The sequence below is a fragment of the Schistocerca cancellata genome, chromosome 3 (assembly GCF_023864275.1).
Source record: "Schistocerca cancellata isolate TAMUIC-IGC-003103 chromosome 3, iqSchCanc2.1, whole genome shotgun sequence".
NCBI classification, from domain to species: domain Eukaryota; kingdom Metazoa; phylum Arthropoda; class Insecta; order Orthoptera; family Acrididae; genus Schistocerca; species Schistocerca cancellata.
In genome coordinates, this window is record NC_064628.1 from 25,390,107 (window position 1) to 25,404,441 (window position 14,335).

A 14,335-nucleotide genomic window follows, 5' to 3' on the forward strand; every position below is an offset into this window, starting at 1 on the left:
CACTGCTGAGCAGTATTCAAGCAGTGGGCGAAGAAGCGTACTGTAACCTACTTCCTTTCTTTTCGGATTGCATTTCCTTAGGATTCTTCCAATGAATCTCAGTCTGGCGTCTGCTTTACCGACGATCAGCTTTATATGAGCATTCCATTTTAAAGCACTCCTAATGCGTACTCTCAGATAATTTATGGAATTAACTGCTTCCAGTTGCTGATCTGTTATATTGTAGCTAAATGATAAGGAATCTTTCCTTCTATGTATTCGCAGCACATTACACTTGTCTACATTTAGATTCAATTGCCATTCCCTGCACCATGCGTCAATTCGCTGCAGATCCTCCTGCATTTCAGTACAATTTTCCATTTTTACAACCTCTCGATATACTACAGCATCATCCGCAGAAAGCCTCACTTAACTTCCGATGTCATCCACAAGGTCATTTATGTATATTGTGAATAGCAACGGTCCTACGACACTCCCCTGCGACACACCTGAAATCACTCTTACTTCGGAAGACTTCTCTCCATTGAGAATAACATGCTGAGTTCTGTTATCTAGAAACTCTTCAATCCAATCACACAATTGGTCTGATAGTCCATATGCTCTTACTTCGTTCATTAAACGACTGTGGGTAACTGTATCGAACGCCTTGCGGAAGTCAAGAAAATTGGCACCTACATGGTAAACCGTGTCTATGGCCCTCTGAGTCTCGTGGACGAATAGCGCGAGCTGGGTTTCACAGGATCGTCTTTTTCGAAACCCATGCTGATTCCTACAGAGGTGATTTTTAGTCTCCAGAAAAGCCATTATACTCGAATATAATACGTGTTCAGAAGTATGGCAAATAACAGTAGTTAGACTACTATTCTGCATCGATAACAATATATGTGGTTGGTGGTACACTATCATCCTCCAGTTTAATTAGGCACACGTAATGTAGCTGAGTAGGACAGCAGAAAAGATTGCAAGTCCCTACTTACCTAACAGACTTCTCTTTAAATTTAGATAAAAGGTGGTTCAGCAATACAAGAAAAGTTTAGCCGCTCGAAACAAAACTACAGTACCCAATTGCTTAAGCAAACAGACTGATTTCATGAAAGCAAAAGTAAATTTGGACAGGGGGTGTTTCTACATAAACATATTTGGTACTCAACATTTCATTGATTCACTATAAACTGTTTAACGTTACTATTTATCACCATTAATCATCAACTTAGTATTTCCTTTCATTAATAGGTAACGTGAAAGCAGCAAACAATTTATCTAATGTGGTCTCTGAATCTGGAATAACCTTACGTAATCATTTTAACACAGAAAATAATAGCAATGTTAATTATTAAATTCTCAGTTATTCTTTCCATCAATTATTTCACTGATTAATCACTGATTTGCCAACAATATATTAAAGATTTCACAGTCTTGGCTGAATACAGGTCACTCGGAATTTTCATTTACCAGGTTAGGATCCTGCTTGGTTTATGAGCGGGATAAATTACCAGCTGGACATAATTCTTAATTTGGATGATGGTTATTATTCTTAAAGCACATTTCAACTTCCTGGCACACGCTATAATACATATCTAAGATGTCGTATACTGTAAGCTGTCATCAGCGATGGTGGCGTTGGTCGGAATAACTGCATTAATATCAGAACGGCCAAGAGCAGCTATCCATGTCGGACTTATTTCCTCTTCATAGCGATGATCCATCTTATAATCAATAGCCCGTTTTTCTACCCATACCAGGCCGTGATAAATTGCAGTTTCCAACCGAGGCAAGATGCAACAATATGGCGCACTCCACACTATGCTGGCGCGATACGTGCTGCCTCTAATAAGATCACTGGCCACCGACTGACTTTGTTCGCGCCCGCCAAAGCGCGCCAAACGTTTCCGCTCCCACCTTTTCCTGCGCTTACACATCTTTCCGTTCCTGACGGAACTACTCCATCTTTTATACTACACATATCTCATACAGCCCTAAGTGAGTGCCAGTAACTATTACATACATAATTACATCATAGCACCTTTTTACATTTAATAATTATAACAAATAGACAACTTTGCAATACTTAATGGTAAATATTACACCATTTTTCTTAATATGTACATTCATTTTAATCTTATCAAAGAGTTTCAGTATCGATTTCGCTTCAAACAAAATGTCTCTACTTCTGTTTAACAGTTTCAACAAAATATTTACAATTTGTTTTTTAAAGATATGAACAATAATGTCACATACTGCACCTTTTGAAAGGTCCCCTTAGAAAAATTATACACGTGACTGTGCTTGTAAAATCTCAAAAAGGTCCTGCCTATCAGTGTCATTACAATTCTCAATTGTTTGAATTTTATTCTGAATTAACTCATTAATTTCAAATATGCCGTCGATATCATCCCTGTCAGTACTTGCAGAGTGATTGTTAGTGTCTAGTTCCGTAGAAAATTCCGAACTGTTGTCTAACAGAAGTTAAAGCCGATTAATTTCCTCGTCATGGTTTGAGAGCCAGTCTTCAAATTTCAAAGCTATTGACTTACCTTCTTTCTCTAAACTTATTTCAGCATCGTGAAAGAGTAAGATTGCTTTTTATTCATTCAAAAAGTCTTACCAATATTCTTCAAAACGTCGAATGACTCTGCTGTGGGTTTGCTCTGTTGTAGCCCATTACCTGTCAGCATGTCAAGAGTCAGCACTGTCTTTCTGTTAGAAGGACAACACTACTTCTTCAAGACTGCATGGAAATCCACTACTTCCGTGTGCATTGTCTTTTACTGCTCAGACTTTGATAAAAGAAACGGCAGTTTTACTGTGTTGAATTATCAGGACTGTCTTTATGGACTGTGAGAAAATTTTAGCTTTTGACCAACATTGTATTAATAAGTGTGTGCATTGGATATCTTTGTTATTGTAATTATGAAAAATTTTATCAAATCATTATTGGCCACTGCCCAAAACAATTTGTAAAATTTTTTGTGGGGAGCATGGGGGCTATGTAAGTAGGCTGTTTAGGTTCTTATATTGGTAACGCCGCCGCCACGTAGCGCTCTCTGTATGAAAATCATTGGCTGTGCTGTGTGCAGTCTGTGGCTAGTTTGCATTGTTGTCTGCCATTGTAGTGTTGGGCAGCTGGACGTGAACAGCGCGTAGCGTTGCGCAGTTGGAGGTGAGCCGCCAGCAGTGGTGGATGTGGGAAATGAGATGGCGGATTTTTGAGTACAGAATGGATATTATGAACTGCTATGTATATTACGCTTTTTCAACACTATTAAGGTAAATACATTGTTTGTTCTCTATTAAAATCTTTCATTTGCTAACTATGCCGATCAGTAGTTAGTGCCTTCTGTAGTTTGAATCTTTTATTTAGCTGGCAGTAGTGGCGCTCGCTGTATTGCAGTAGCTTGAGTAACGAAGATTTTTGTGAGGTAAGTGATTTGTGAAAGGTACAGGTTAATGTTAGTCAGGGCCATTCTTTTGTAGGGATTTTTGAAAGTCAGATTGCGTTGCGCTAAAAAAATATTGTGTGTCAGTTTAAGCACAGTCTTGTATAATTGTTCTAAGGGGACGTTTCACTTTTACCGGATAGATTTTCGCACATAACCTAACCTAACCTACGTCCTCTGTCGCTGAAATCAACATTATCCGCATACTCATTAACATGAACAGCAGCGGTTATATTACACTCACGCCCATGCAGCAATTATCTCACTCACAAGTTACATAATTGAAGGTTTACTTAGTTAATTGCGGTAGTTGCTCGTTAATCACAGCATAATGAACTTCATACTTCGAGCATCGAAACGATCCCTACGCTAATGACTGCCACCGTGTGAGGCGAGGTGCCATTAGCACCACATCATTAGACTCTGGCGTCCTCGCACTTCGGTGGAACACCCTCCGCAGCACTATTCGCGATGCGATGTGGGTCACGATAAAATTTCTTAAAAACAACTAATTATGTTACAGTTGTTTCTGAATCTGTTCTCAACCTGGAGACTGGCTTGAGTTCCACAGTCTAGTAGGTACGCTCCTTCGAGTGAATTGAATTACTCAGTTGGGTCTATAGTTTAACGTGGACCCCTAACTTAGGTGCAACTGGCATTTATCACGTAAACCAACTGTTGAGTACTAGTTGGGCCTGGTAGTCTAGTGGTAAAGGGTGTGTCTGGAGAAAGAGAGGTCGCGAATCGAATTCCCGACCACGAAAATTTTCAGTCTCCCTATACTGTAATCTTGACCTCTCTCGATGTGTGAAGTCGCGAGAAACGACACCTGGCTCCAACGCTAGGTCCCCTTTCTTGGGGATATACACGTCGCTGAAACGGCGTCCAACTGAAATACTTGCCTTCGGCAATTGAGCCACACGCAGTTATATCACTGGTAAAAGAAGCTGTATGTGACATAAAAATAAACCAAGAGCCGACTAATAGCTGATTACCGAACCCTTGAATTTGTTCTCGTAACACTGACCTGTCAGGGTCTATGTAGACGAACGTCAGCTTCCTACCGAGTCAGAGAAATATTCCACTGCACAAAGATATTTTAGTTTCAGTCTTCGTCTCAATTAGGCACCGTAGGTAAAGTGAGATAGGAATTTTTATTTTTTAAACATTACATAAAAGGCTCTGATTGTTGCCAGCATCATATTTAAAGTACCAGGGAAGCAGGTTGCTAGCCTTACTTGCCCCGAGTCCCATTGGGTTTTATCCCTAACGGCTGAGGGACTAACCGGTGGATTTGGTAGTCTTTGCCGTATGAGCACAAAGGTGACCACGACTCAGAATATCTCCGAGATGCCCAGCCTTATTCCAAAGTAACTGGTATCCCGACTGTCGGGACCACTTACTTGGCCACTCATACGTTGCCCGTGGTTCATGAACTAGGACATGACTACAGGAACCCACACCATGAACCACTTTACATGGACAGTCAGGCAGCAGTTAGAGTTGACGGTAAATTGAGTTCATGGTGCAGAGTAGTTTCAGGGGTAAGACAAGGCTGCAACCTGTCTCCACTGTTGTTCATATTATTTATGGATCATATGTTGAAAACAATAGACTGGCTGGTGAGATTAAGATATGTGAACACAAAATAAGCAGTCTTGCATATGCAGATGACTTAGTTGTGATGGCAGATTCGATTGAAAGTTTGCAAAGTAATATTTCAGAGCTAGATCAGAAATGTAAGGACTATGGTATGAAGATTAGCATCTCCAAAACGAAAGTAATGTCAGTGGGAAAGAAATATAAACGGTTTGAGTGCCAAATAGGAGGAACAAAGTTAGAACAGGTGGACGGTTTCAAGTACTTAGGATGCATATTCTCACAGGATGGCAACATAGTGAAAGAACTGGAAGCGAGGTGTAGCAAAGCTAATGCAGTGAGCGCTCAGCTACGATCTACTCTCTTCTGCAAGAAGGAAGTCAGTACCAAGGCTAAGTTATCTGTGCACCGTTCAATCTTTCGACACAACCTTGTTGTATGGGAGCGAAAGCTGGGTGGATTCAGGTTACCTTATCAACAAGGTTGAGGTTACGGATATGAAAGTAGCTAGGATGATTGCAGGTACTAGTAGATGGGAACAATGGCAGCAGGATGTGCACAATGAGGAAATCAAAGAAAAACTGGGAATGAACTCTATAGATGTAGCAGTCAGGGCGAACGGGCTTAGATGGTGGGGTCATGTTACACGCATGGGAGAAGCAAGGTTACCCAAGAGACTCATGGATTCAGCAGTAGAGGGTAGGAGGAGTCGGGGCAGACCGAGGAGAAGGTACCTGGACTCGGTTAAGAATGATTTTGAAGTAATAGGTTTAACATCAGAAGAGGCACCAATGTTAGCACTGAATAGGGGATCATGGAGGAACTGTATAAGGGGAGCTATGCTCCAGACTGAACGCTGAAAGGCATAATCAGTCTTAAATGATGATGATGATGATACATAAAAGGCTGTAATTCCTATATGGCCTGAACTATGGTGAATGATTCAGAAAAGCTCAGTATAGTACAACGAAACCGATAACTCTGCTATAGAAATCGTTCGAGTTTGACATCTTCCAGCGGCGCGGGGTAGGCGCGCGGTCTGAGGGCGTTGTCACGAATCACGCGCCTCTACCCGTCGGAGGTTCGCGTCCTCCCTCGGGCACGAGCGTGTGTGTTATCCTTCGCGTAGGCTACGTTAAGTTAGATCAACTATGGTGTAAGCCTAGGGACCGACGACCTCAGCAGTTTGGTCCCATAGTCCTTACCAGAAATTTCCATTTGAGATCTTTCGAAAAATTACAGATTCTCATTTGTTTCGTTAACGTAAATAAAAAAACTTAACTCTGAAGTGAAATCCTGAATACCACGCGCTGCTGAACAGCGATATCCGCCTACGTCAATATTAGGATGCGCTATGGAAGAGAATGTTGTTGCAAATTTGAGGAGCTAACGGGAAACAAACACCACTCACAGCTAAGTCTGGATAGAGCTCGTACCGTGGTTAACATGTCGGCACAGACCATCAGTGAGGGAGCGACGTCAGTTCTGTCCAAAGGGTTAAACTTCGCAGTTACGTCCACACAGATTCCCACAGAAGAGATCATTCAATCTGTGGAGGCGTCATTCCACCAAGTACCACGTGTCGAAGCACAGGAAACTGTAAGAATTGTACAAACAGCAAAACCACCCAGAGCCAATATCACACGTGAAGAAAGACAGGCCATTAAGGGGCTCCGGAAAGGCTCAAAATCATGAAAAGTTCAATTTTTACTTTTTTGCGTTTTCTGAATCTGCAGACTATTACCTTTTAATAGATATATAATTTATTCAATTCTGAAGACTACAACTATTTTTAAATTTTTTTTTAAATGTGTTCTACATGGGTGTGACCCACTGTGGCGCTGTTAAACTGCTGTCAAATGGTGTTATTATTAACCAATTATTAATAATTAATAATAATAATAATTATTATTATTATTATTATTAATAATAATAATAATAATAACTGAACTGTTGAAAAAGTGTATTCACGGAAAAACTCAAAACCCCAATGAAAGTGTAAATAGTGTTATATGGTCGAGAATCCCCAAGACTATATTTGTCGGAATAGAAACACTTCATTTTGGTGTGTATGATGCTGTTGCGACTTTCAATGATGGCAACATTGTAAGGTGCAAGGTATTTAGAAATATGGGAATGAAGATAGGTTCTAACATGGTACGAGCAATGCTTGCTTTAGACAAGGAACGCCTTCGGGCTGCAGACAGGGCTGTAAAGAGTCTAGAAATACAAGCAAGAGTAAACAGGAGGAGTAACAAGAAGAAGCTGGAGGAGGAGTTTGCAGAGGATGAAGATAATCCATCCTATGGACCTAGAATGCACTAAAAAGTTAATCCAATCTTTGTCGCTCGATTCCCAAAACTCTTATTTTCTCATACTAATTACATGTTTTCTAAGGATCTTAAAAACATATTTGTTTCAAACTTTCAGTAAATGTTACACAGCACCTTCTGCATAATTTAACACAGCCTTTTTCCAAAAAACTGTATATTTTTGAATATATAAATAAAAAATTGCAAAAAAATGTTGTGAATTTTCATTACAATTGAAAAAAAATCATCTTTAATAACTGAACTAAAATTTTGTAAAATCCCTGTGTTAAGTTGTAGCCCATATTCCAATAAACAATCTGTAAAAAGTTCAACTTCCTACCTCAAATACTTTGTGAGGAAAGATGTAATTGATAAGCGTTATTTTAACATTGCAAGTATAGGGCGTTCCGGAGCCCCTTAAGGAGCTCAGGAATAACAAGGATATTGAGGTCCTACATACGGACAAAGGAAACGGTACGGTTCTGATGGACACTTCTGTATATGAAAAGAAGATGGACGAACTGCTAAGCGATCCCATTTACAGAGTAATAAGGAGTGACCCGACGACGAGGATAGGCAGAAATACGAAGGCCCTCGTAAACGACTCGAGAATTGATCCTGACACAGCTAAGAGACTAATCACCAAGGTGCCTGTTCCTCCTAGAATCTACGGAGAACCTAAGCTCCGTAAGGAGGGTTATCCTCTGAGGCCCACAGTGAACGGAATAGATTCACCTACGTATTATGTTGAGGAACATCTGGCACCTAAGTCACGCCGTCTTGTGGGACAAACAGACTCCTACGTGAAAGACTCTTCCCACTTCGTACAACTGATAAGGGAACAGCGAATAAAGCCATCAGACATCATGGTCAGTTTTGACATCAAGTCTCTCTTCACTAACGTACCTATTGAGGAGACTATGAGCATTCTACAGGATCGTATCCCACCAGATATCCGCGATCTGATGCGCTTATACCTGTCATCTACGTACTTCACCTAGCGGGGAAAATATTACGAACAGTTAGATGTAGTGGCGATGGGTTCCCCCCTCTCCCCTTTAGCTGCGGACATCTTCATGGAAGCCTTTGAGCAAACGGCCCTAGCTTCTGCTCCGTTACGTCCCAGTTGTTGGCTACGATATGTGGACGACACATACGTTATCTGGCCTCACGGTGAAGCGGAATTGGGAAACTTCCTCCAGCACTTAAATGGCATGCACAAAAATATAAACTTCTCACATGAGACTGAAAACAATGGTACTTGCCATTTCTGGATGTGGAAGTATACAGAGCTGCCGAAGGTAAACTGGGACACAATGTGTTCCGGAAACCAACGCACACTAATCGGTACCTGCACGCGCAGAGCCAGCACCACGCAGCTCAAAAGTATTCTGTTCTGCATACGTTAACTGCCCGAGCCCACGAACCTACACGTTTCATGCCAACGGCTATGATGACAACATCATAAGAAAGGTAGCTGAAACCAAAGGGAGCAGAACACGAGAAGAAGGCAAAGAAGAGAAGCTTCCCATTGGTACACTTACCATATGTAAAAGGCAACAGTCTGGATGACTGACTGATCTGGCCTTGTAACACTAACTAAAACAGCCTTGCTGTGCTGGTACTGCGAACGGCTGAAAGCAAGGGGAAACTACAGCCGTAATTTTTTTTCGAGGGCATGAGGCTTAACTGTATGGTTAAATGATGATGGCGTCCTCTTGGGTAAAATATTCCGGAGGTAAAATAGTCCCCCATTCGGATCTCCGGGCGGGGGCTACTCAGGAGGACGTCGTTATCAGGAGAAAGAAAACTGGCGTTCTACGGATCGGAGCGTGGAATGTCAGATCCCTAAATCGAGCAGGTAGGTTAGAAAATTTAAAAAGGGATATGGATAGGTTAAAGTTAGATATAGTAGGAATTTGTGAAGTTCGGTGGCTGGAGGAACAAGACTTTTGGTCAGGCGAATACAGGGTTATAAATACAAAATCAAATAGGGGTAATGCACGAGTTGGTTTAATAATGAATAAAAAATAGGAGTGCGAGTAAGCTACTACAAACAGCATAGTGAACGCAGTGTTGTGGCCAAGATAGAGACGAAACCCACGCCTACTACAGTAGTACACTTTTATATGCCAACTAGCTCTGCAGATGACGAAGAAATTGATTAAATGTATGATGAAATAAAAGAAATCATTCAGATAGTGAAGGGAGACGAAAATTTAATAGACATGGGTGACTGGAATTCGGTAGTAGGAAAAGGGAGAGAAGGAAATGTAGTAGGTGAATATGGAATGAAAGAGGAAGCCGCCTGGTAGAATTTTGCACAGAGCACAACTTAATCATAGCTAACACTTGGTTCAAGAATCATAAAAGAAGGTTGTATACATGGAAGAAGCCTGGAGATACTGACAGGTTTCAGATGGATTATACAATGGTAAGACAGAGATTTAGGAACCAGGTTTTAAATTGTAAGACATTTCCAGGGACAGATGTGGAATCTGACCACAATCTATTGGTGATGACCTGTAGATTAAAACTGAAGAAACTGCAAAAAGGTGGGAATTTCAGGAGATGGGACGTGGATAAACTGACTAAACCAGAGGTTGTACAGAGTTTCAGGGAGAGCATAAGGGAACAATTGACAGGAATGGGGGAAAGAAATACAGTAGAAGAAGAATGGGTAGCTTTGAGAGATGAAGTAGTGAAGGCAGCAGAGGATCAAGTAGATAAAAAGACGAGGGCTAGTAGATATCCTTGGGTAACAGAAGAAATATAGAATTTAATTGATGAAAGAAGAAAATATAAAAATGCAGTAAATGAAGCAGGCAAAACGGAATACAAACGTCTCAAAAATGAGATCGACAGGAAGTGCAAAATGGCTAAGCAGAGATGGCTAGAGGACAAATGTAAGGATGTAGAGGCTTATCTCACTAGGGGTAAGATAGATACTGCCTACAGGAAAATTAAGGAGTGCTTTGGAGAAAAGGGAACCACTTGTAAGAACATCAAGAGCTCAGATGGAAACCCAGTTCTAAGCAAAGAAGGGAAAGCAGAAAGGTGGAAGGAGGTATATACAGGGTCTATATAGGGGCGATATACTTGAGGACAATATTATGGAAATGGAAGAGGATGTAGATGAAGATGAAATGGGAGATATGATACTGCGTGAAGAGTTTGACAGTGCACTGAAAGATCTGAGTCGAAACAAGGCCCCGGGAGTAGACAACATTCCATTAAAACTACTGACGGCCTTGGGAGAGCCAGTCCTGACAAAACTCTACCATCTAGTGAGCACGATGTATGAGACAGGCGGAATACCCTCAGACTTCAATAAGAATATAATAATTCCAATCCCAAAGGAAGCAGGTGCTGACGGATGTGAAAATTACCGAACAATCAGTTTAATAAGCCACGAATGCAAAGTACTAACACGAATTCTTTCAGACGAATGGAAAACCTGCTAGAAGCCGACCTCGGGGAAGATCAGTTTGGATTCCGTAGAAATATTGGAACGCGTGAGGCAATACTGACCCTAGATTAAGGAAAGGCAAACCTACGTTTCTAGCATTTGTAGACTTAGAGAAAGCTTTTGACAATGTTGACTGAAATACTCTCTTTCAAATTCTAAAGGTGTCAGGGGTAAAATACAGGGTGCGAAAGGCTATTTACAGTTTGTACAGAAAGCAGATGGCGGTTATAAGACTCGAGGGACATGAAAGGGAAGCAGTGGTTGGGAAGGGAGTGAGACAGGATTGTAGCCTTTCCCCGATGTTATTAAATCTCTATATTGAACAAGCAGTAAAGGAAACGTAAGAAAAATTCGGAGTAGGTATTAAAATCCATGGAGAAGAAATAAAATTTTGAGGTTCGCTGATGACATTGTAATTCTGCCAGAGACAGCAAAGGACTTGGAAGAGCAGGTGAACGGAATGGACAGGGTCTTGAAAGGAGGATACAAGATGAACATCAACAAAAGCAAAATGAGGATAATGGAATCTAGTCGTATTAAGTCGGGTGATGCTGAGGGAATTAGATTAGAAATGAGACACTTAAAATAGTAAAGGTGTTTTGCTATTTGAGGAGCAAAATAACTGATGATGGTCGAAGTAAAGAGGATATAAAATGTAGACTGGCAATGGCAAGGAAAGCGTTTCTGAAGAAGAGAAATTTGTTAACATAGAGTATAGATTTAAGTGTCAGGAATTCGTTTCTGAAAGTATTTGTATGGAGTGTAGCCATGTATGGAAGTGAAACATGGACGATAACTAATTTCGACAAGAAGAGAATAGAAGTTTTCGAAATGTGGTGCTACGGAAGAATGCTGAAGATTAGATGGGTAGATCATATAACTAATGAGGAAGTATTGAATACAATTGGGGAGAAGAGGAGTTTGTGGCACAACTTGACTAGATGAAGGGATCAGTTGGTAGGACATGTTCTGAGGCATCAAGGGATCACCAATTTAGTACTGGAGGGCAGCGTGGAGGGTAAAAATCTTAGAGGAAGACCAAGGGATGAATACACTAAACAGATACAGAAGGATGTAGGTTGCAGTAGGTACTGGGAGATGAAGAAGCTTGCACAGGATAGAGTAGCATGGAGAGCTGCATCAAACCAGTCTCAGGACTGAAGACCACAACAACAACAACAATATGAAAAAGGCGTCAGTGAACATCTAGGCAACGTCCTCCGCCGACGAGGTTTCAAACCGATTTTTGGAAGCAGTCACAGGATACACGAAATGATAGGTTCCACCAAGTATGTAGTCAACAATCTTAACACTGCAGGTGTTTAAATGGTTCAAATGGCTCTGAGCACTATGCGATTTAACTTCTGAGGTCATCAGTCGCCTAGAACTTAGAACTAATTAAACCTAACTAACCTAAGGACATCACACACATCCATGTCCGAGGCAGGATTCGAACCTGCGACCGTAGCGGTTGCTCGGTTCCAGACTGTAGCGCCTAGAACCGCACGGCCACTCCGGCCGGCCTGCAGGTGTTTACTAACTTTGTTTACTAACTACGGTGTGAGTGCGGAGCTACCTACATAGGAAAAACAGGGAGACGTGTCAGCTTACGAGTAGCAGAACACGAACGCCATGTACGATTACAACATCATAATAAATCTGCGACAGCGGAACACCACCGTGACTGTGCACAACCTATCAGGTTCCAGGAAGCCCGAGTACTGGCGAAAGAGTCGTGGATGCGAGAACGCAAAATACGGGAGGCGATCGAAACTATTAAGTAGCCTAACAACATCAAACAGAGAAGATGGCTACAAACTCCCGTCGTCGTGGCTGCCGGCCATCCCAGTCCAACGCGGGGCAGAAGCTACACGGGACACGGACGTGTCTGCACAAACAGCTGTAGAGCAACTGTCAGTCCACTTCCGCGCACACCAGGAGGAAAACTTGCCGACCAGAAGCCGTACGCTGATTGGAGGACAGCTACCAATCGTTGACGACGTGGACATCCACGAATAGCCTCTTTCCTTCCATCTTCCCTTACGTCATATTAGAGGGCAAATTAAACGTTTTACAACAGTGACGTCAGACATCGATAGTCTGTAATAAATAGAAGCACCCATCCCCATGCAAAGCCAGTCGTGCCTTGAGGAAGGGCGTTGCAATTCGGCCGAAACGTCGGTTTTAGTTTATAATTGTTGTTGTTAGTTTTTAGCAGTGACGCGCATTATACCCAGAAGAATTTTAATCACCAGAATAATTTTATTGTGTGGGCTTAAAATTTTGTTAAAGTTCCATCAGGCACGCTCAGAGTGAAGTACGTTAGAGCTGAACTGATGTACCAGTGGTTAGGGCAACATGGCGTACCGCCAATAAAACAGACCTCGTAATGGAGCAGACAGAAGTACAAGCACTGCTGTGGTACATATGTGGCGGATTTTTTGTGTATCACAACATGGACAAATGCAATAAATATGGATGATACGATACTCTATGGTATTCTGCGGTTTGAATTCACTCTGTTATTTAGCAGTTGCATTGATTTGATTTTGTAGATGATACTGACAATATTATACACATGTGTAATGCGTTATTCATACTACAACTTCTCCCGGATAATTATTTTGTTCAAATTGCACAAGAATTCCACCTGACGTAGTGTAATAATGTTGACTGTAAGCTGTGTTCATATCAGTAAAATTACAGATCGTACATCAGAGTTTTTATAATTTTTTTGTCTTCGATGGATTTAATTACTCTTAGCAAAGTGATCATGAAAAGGAAGCACAGAATACCACCCGCACACAACACTGACGTATGCTACCAGAAATATTTTTCTCCGTGATTCGTGCGTAGTTTTTAATTTTGGCCTCATACATCATCAATGAAATATTGTTTAACAATAAATACCATCACCACTGTTCTTAGAAAATGCAGTCTGATTCGATTAATTTTTTCTTTTATAAATAGAGTTCAGTACCACCGGTGCACATTTATTTCTTACACATCGGAATATTGTTTGCAGTTTCAAGTAATTTAAATTTGCCGCTGTGATAAAAGTTAAGATGGCGGCCAACAAAAGATAGAGGATTTCTTTTTTAATTGAGATTTTCCTTTGCTCAGTAAATAATTCATCATTTAAATTGATGCCACCAATAAAAAAATTATTAAATTGTTTTGCAAATTAGTTTAAAACAAACTCATGCTATTTTCAACTAAAAGTGCAGACGAAGTTGCTATATAATCGCAACTAACAATAGCTGCGCTTCTTGCAGCTATGATAAAACAATTAATACAATATTATAATTAAAAGAGGAAGTGAATTTTCAATAATTAATCATAAATAGTTTTAACGCATTTGCCTCTATTTGTTTTTAACAGCAAATGAACATAAAAGTACAATAATTTTACATTAAATGTTTTTCATTCAATAGACCTCAAATCGATTCACGTCTTGGGTCGGCGACGTACATCAGAAGAAGCCCACAAAAGGGTACAAAACAAAACAAAAGAATGAC

At 40.8% G+C, this 14,335-nt stretch overlaps 1 protein-coding gene across 1 annotated transcript in view; it reads left to right on the plus strand.

Moving 5' to 3' along the window:
- LOC126175495 (cholecystokinin receptor-like) overlaps positions 1 to 14,335 on the plus strand; it is a 1,200,755-nt gene that overhangs the window by 826,719 nt on the left and 359,701 nt on the right. The window lies entirely within an intron of this gene.